The sequence below is a fragment of the Papaver somniferum genome, chromosome 6, assembly GCF_003573695.1.
Source record: "Papaver somniferum cultivar HN1 chromosome 6, ASM357369v1, whole genome shotgun sequence".
Lineage (NCBI taxonomy): Eukaryota > Viridiplantae > Streptophyta > Magnoliopsida > Ranunculales > Papaveraceae > Papaver > Papaver somniferum.
Window position 1 is genome coordinate 168,996,151 of NC_039363.1, and position 6,275 is coordinate 169,002,425.

Sequence of the window (6,275 nt, forward strand, 5' to 3'; positions counted from 1 at the left end):
GGATGACTAAATTGTTTAGTGGTGGATATGGTGTTATGAATTGGAATATAATTGGTGTTGATGTTGTGTGAGTGATACATAGGTGGAGTTGAGGTTATGAGATTGTGCTGAATTGTAGGAAGTAGATGAAAGAATTATATGAGGTGAGCGCACTGCTATTGGTAGTGATGAGGGATTGCTGAAGCTTGAGTGTGACTCTCAAATGAAGTTATTGATTGAATTGCAGGGTTGTTATGATGAATGGAATTGCATGTTATGAGATTTGGTTTCTGTGTTGCTAGTTGAGCATATTTAGAATGAATGAGTGTTGGTTGATATTGCAGATGGACAGTGTGTCCGAGTTGAAGCTTAGGTGTAGGAATTGGAGGTTTTATGAATTGTTATAAGTAAAGTAAATTTGATGGATGAGTAGTTGTAGTATTGTTTAGCAGTGGCCTTAATGAAAGACTTCAACTGCATATCAAGGTAATATTAAATTGCAATTGTATTGAATTTGATTTGATTGAATGGAATGTTCAGTGATTGTATGGACTTCTGTTCTTTGTTTTTGGACCTATTAGTCATCCTAGTCAGTATCTGACTTAGCTGACTCAGTTAATCTGACTGAGTTGAATCGTATTGACCCACTTAGTTACCTGTCTTGACCCGAGTTGACTTAGTTGACCGGTTTAGACTTGACCATTGACCCTGGACTCTGACCTGACGTTGACTGTTAGTTGACCCCGTTGACTTTTAGTGACTGTTAGAGGACCAGCTGGACCAGGCCTTAGTTTAATGGGTTGGCTTAGTTGTTTTGGGCTTTATGCCAGAATTCTCAATTGGTGTTAGTTGGACCCTTATGGTCCGAATTGGACTTTGACTTCTTCTACAGGGTTGTAGATATTCATAAGACTTATCTAGTGGACTAGAGAAACAACCTAATTGAATTATTAAACCTTTAAATATGCAGGAGATGGATAAAAAAGATGTGTAGAACCTTAAATGGGCCTAGAACCATTAGATAAAACTGTATGATTTTTGTGTGAGCTATTACGGATAGAATCTTAGAGTTCTTGTATGATTAACAGTTAGTTATTAACAACGACCGATTCGAAGGATGAACCAGTGGATCGTGGATCTCATGGTAGGCGTGGCTTGTCATCAACAGAGGTTGGAATGCATTTGACTCTTTTGTAATCATTGTTATTTCTTTACGAAAGTCTTTGTTTAATAAACTCATGCATTGTCTAGTTGTGCATTCCATGCTTTGTTTAAATTGGATTATGATTATTCTGTTAGTTCTGTTAATCTTTCCATGGTTTGGAAATGAATTGTAATGTTTTGTTGTTGTCATGAATTATTATGGGAAATAAGAATTTCCACCTGTGGTATATAGGATATGCTCCTTCACATTTATACCTAGAGCTTTTATGATATATTGGTCGGTAGTTTGCGAGTTCGGAATTGTCAACATCCATATTTACGATTAGGCGTGGATCAGCAGCCACGCCTACCTTGAGATCCACGATCCACTAGTTCATCCTTCGAATCAGTCGTTGTTAATAGACTAAATGTTAATCATAAAAGCACTCTACGAGTTTAGCCAAAAAGGCTCACACAAGGCTCATAACATAACTCATACAAGTTCCAGTTTTTAAGCTAAGTGAACTATCAATGGTTCTAAGCCCATTATGATATCTCATTATCTACCTTTAACATAACTAAGAGTTTATTAATTCAATTGGGTTGATTTTATAGTCCGTAATTAAGTCTTATGATCATCTGCAACTTTGTAAAAGAAACCAAAGGATAATCAGACCATAAGAGTCCAATACATGTTCCAAAGGGAAAACTTCTTTTAAACCCAAGTTTACTAATTAGGCCCACTAAACAAAACTCAACCCTTGCTTCTTGACGTATTGAGTTTCGAGACAACCTGAGAAGAACGAGATTAGGGTTTGCTGTTCTTTGGAGATTAAGTGAGGTTGATGATAGAATCGATTGATTAATGATGGGTTTTGTTTATTTAAGACAAGGGAGAAGAATTATCTGTTGATTCAAGAAGTTTAGTGAAGAACTGAAGAGCTTGGGTTTCTCTGAGTTTGATTAAAGATGAATTAGAAGATGAAATTGACGTAAAGGTGATTGAACTAGTGATGGGTTTGTTCTTATTTGAAGTATGATTGGATGTTTAGGGCTGTTATGGTGGGAATCGAGAAATTATGATTCATGTGTTCTTCCCCAAATTGAAGTTAGGGTATGAGTGAAATTGATCTGGTAGATTGGCGATTCAGAAGATGTTAAAGCTTGGGTAAGTCTTTAATTGTTCTAATTTCGTTATTTTGGATTGAGTTGATTAAAGTATTTAGTTGATGTGATTGAGAATATAACCTGGATTGAGATAAGTGTAGAATGGAATTGTAATTTTGGTCTAGAGTTATAGTTGTGGTGTATCTGAAGTTACAGGTGTGGAATTAAGGAAGTTGATGTTGATGTTGTGGATACTGTGGTATTTTTGAATGCATGGAAAATATTGAAGGTACTATTGAAACTAAGATTGAACAGTTATCTGAGTATGATTTTGAGAATGGTGGTGGATGTGAGAATCTCAGATAGAACTGGAGTTAGCTGTGATCTTGATGTTGAGAGTGGAGTGAGTATGTAATAAAGAGTTAGATGAATGTTAAAATCTGTGTTTGAGACAGAGATGATGATTCTGGTTTCACAAGTAGAGATGAAATTATGGGTGTGATCTGATAGTCGAACTTCGTAATACAAAAGATGGTTGTTGAGTGTTGATTGAACTAATGGGTATTGTCAACCTAGTAATGAAATGCAGTTAATGATGAGGTAGGTTGTAATGTTGGAGATGTTGGAGTTTGCTGTTGAAATGAGTTGCAGATAAAGTGAAATGATGATGTTGTTGGCGTGGTCTGTGTAGTTGGATTTGAAGGTGGTGAGGTATTATGGTCTGCAGTGGATGTAATCGTGATCTCCAGATGGTTTGTGGATTGTAACTGATGTTCAGATTGCAAGTGTATAATGGTGCAGGTGAAATGAGATAGTGTTGTAATTGTGAAGAAGGTATTGTGTAAGTATATTTGGTGTTGCATGTGTTAGTAATTGAGGGAGATGTATTGGGTTGTAGTAAACTGAATAATGGAATCCGGTTGCAGTGTAAGTCTGAGAAGGAAGTGACAATGAAATAGAGAGTGAAGATGTAGCTGTGTATGTAGGAAGAGTATGGCTTAGTACTGCAATTGCAGGTAAAGCTTAAATTACAATTTTACTTTGAATTCTATAATTATGTTGATTGAATATTTATGTACTGATCATATTGGACAGTCATAACTTTTATAAATTCACTACAACTTAACTCTTCCCTGCAATTGATATAGACCTATTAACATTACCAGAATATATGTTCCTGCAATATAGCTCAACTGCAACCCAATCTGGCCCAACTCAGTTCAACTATTCTTTTTCCTTTCCAGTTATAACTGCCCAGTTCAACAACATCATCAGCTCTCTGTTCTTTAAATTCAGTATCATCCTTTCCACCAATACCATTAATTTTATCACCACCAACAACAACTCATAAAACCATATCCACCACAATTCATCCAACAGATCAATTACCTGCAACTCCAGTTAAATAACTCAATTACAAACTTTCATGGCCTCACTCAAACTCAGCTCATATCATCACTACCAACAGTTCCAACTTAAACCCATAATCTGATACACAACCGCCACTAAATTCAACAACAATATCACCACCAGTGCAAGCAATCCTTGACATCCAACATCATTCATACATCCACAATTTCGTTCCCTTATTCATTTCAAGTTCTAAATTCAAGAATCATCACATAAGTCTAACAAATAAGATGAATAATCCTACTAAACTGTTACATGAAATAATTACCTTGATTAATCTTGCTTCAGCAATTAGAATCCACCCTTCTTCCCTTGGCTCAATTCAACTAATCATCACAGCAAACCTTACCATTACCACCAGTTCTATACTTATACCTCAGGTCTCATGCAACTTCAATCATCTCCAGCACCACCACTAATCTTTTTTAATCTTGAATTACTCTTTATTGCTTCCATCCATTCAACATCAATAACTTCTATATACTCTTCTCATGTAACTGAAATCACTAGCAAACCCTAATTCTCGATTCACCTCCAACACAACCCAAAGATATCCAATTAACCCCAATTCATCCAACTATACTTCAATCAAGAGCAAACCCATTATTAATTCAATCCCCCTTTATATAAATTTTGTCTTCTAATTATTCCTTAAACTTTTTGCAAAACCCTAACTCTATAATTCTTCTCCGAGAATGATAGGTGTTGTAAAACACCTAATTTTATATCTAGTATTTATGCTTTCTTTTCTATTATTCTTGTGAATTGCATCTCTTATGTTTAGTTTTGAGATTATCAGGTGCAATGGAGTCATTATGAGCAAAAGAAGAAGAAAACGCTCATTTGGAGCGAAAATGACAAAAACGGCATTTCAATGGCTAATGCTGCGCGGAGTCAACCTATGGAATTAGGGGCAAATAATTTTGGTGTCCTATATCAATTCATCGGGTGCCTAGAATCATTCTGGTTGACCCGTTATCTGCCTCACCTGGGTGGTGGCATCCATTCTACTACACAAGCCCTAGAATTCAGAAGAGAGTTATTTCTCAATCATTTGGTTTCTAACTCAGAAGAGTGTGCGGCTGAGTTCAGGGTCTCTGCGTGTTTGAAATTAAGAGAAGGAATCAGAGAATCGTTAATGAAATTCGAGGGATTTTGATGGGTTCAATTCTGGTGATGTTGGTGAGACATCGAGAAGCGGAAATCGAAAGTTAGGGTTCATTTAATGTGAATCGAGAAGACCCTGTTGTTGTTGAAGAACGAGATTCAGAGCTCGATTCAGTTTAGGGTTTTGGAACTGGTGAATTTGAGAAGAACTGGTGAAGATTATCGTTACAATTATGGTGAAGATGAAGCTGTTGTCATCTGGTTATTGATTTGAAACTGAAATGGAAGTTAGGGTTTCGATCTGTGAAGAGTTAGGTGTTGATGAATGAAGGGTTCAACTCGAATTTGAGTTTGGAATCATGGGTTTGTGTTGGATTCGAAGAGTACACTGAAGAAGAGAAGATTAAAGGGTTTTGAGATGATTTGTGTGTTGGCAGAGTTACAGATGAGATCTAAGGAATTGAGAAGGAAATCAGGAATGGGTTTCTGCAGTCGATGATGATTGTTTGTTGTAATCGAAGAAGTTGTTGATGATGAGATATTGAAGTGTTACTGCAGAGAATTGGTGCCATTGGTATTTGATGAAATATAGATGAATGTTAGGAGCATTGCAGGTGTTTCAGGAAGCAAGGGAGATGCTCTGGAGCTGAACTGATGCAAGGAATGTTGTGATGCAGAAATGGGGTTTATGTTGATGCTGCTATGGAATTCCTGAGAGATTGTGTTTGAGATGGTACCATGAGGTGAAAGAGTGGTAGATATTGCAAAAGAAGTTGTGGTCAAGATGTTGGAGGTGTTGGATGATAAGCAGTTGCAACTGAAGATGGTGAAACTGAGTAGATGAAAGTGCAGATGCAATAGTAAGTGATGGTCCTGGTGACTGCTTTGAGATGGTGGAATTCATAGTTGAAATGGATGTTTTGTTGGCTGGGTGATTGCACGTGGAAGAGCTAGCATGGGAGTGTGTTGGTGGTTGCAGCTGAGGACTCAAAGCTTGAGCAGGGGGTATAAGTTGCAGCTGAAGTAGTTCTTGCTCAGAAATCAGAGTGATGATGAGTGTACAATGCAATTAAGAGCATGGAAGAACTGAACTAGATGAATGCTTAATGGAAGTGAATGTTGAATTTTGCAGGGAGTTTTTGCGTTGCAGTTGCAAGAAATGAAATGGTAATGCTGGCTTAGATGTATGTGTAGGATACATGGCTGGAATGTATGGAGTAGGTGGTTCAGTACATGCAGTTGCAGGTGGTTGTTTGTGTTGGCCTGAGTTCTGTCGTTGCTGCGAACAAGGGACTGTAATGTGCTATGCTTGTTGGTGATGAAAATGTGGATTTGAAGCTACAACCAATGGATGGAAGTAATGGATGGCAATCTGGCAGTGTTACACAATGATGGTGCACCACAAGATGGCTGGCCAAGGAGCTGTGATGCACAATCATTGTGCAACACACTTTTGGCCTGAGCAAGACAGCTTAGGCTTTGGCCAAGACTAGTCAGATGCTGACTAGAACTGACTCACCCTGACTCAG

At 37.5% G+C, this 6,275-nt stretch overlaps 1 long non-coding RNA gene across 1 annotated transcript; it reads left to right on the forward strand.

Moving 5' to 3' along the window:
- Positions 1-1,870: 1,870 nt before the first annotated feature.
- LOC113290077 lies at positions 1,871-5,133 on the forward strand. Its single transcript, XR_003331380.1, has 2 exons — positions 1,871-3,245; positions 4,439-5,133. It is a non-coding gene; the product is annotated as an uncharacterized LOC113290077 (long non-coding RNA).
- The last annotated feature ends 1,142 nt before the right edge of the window (positions 5,134-6,275 follow it).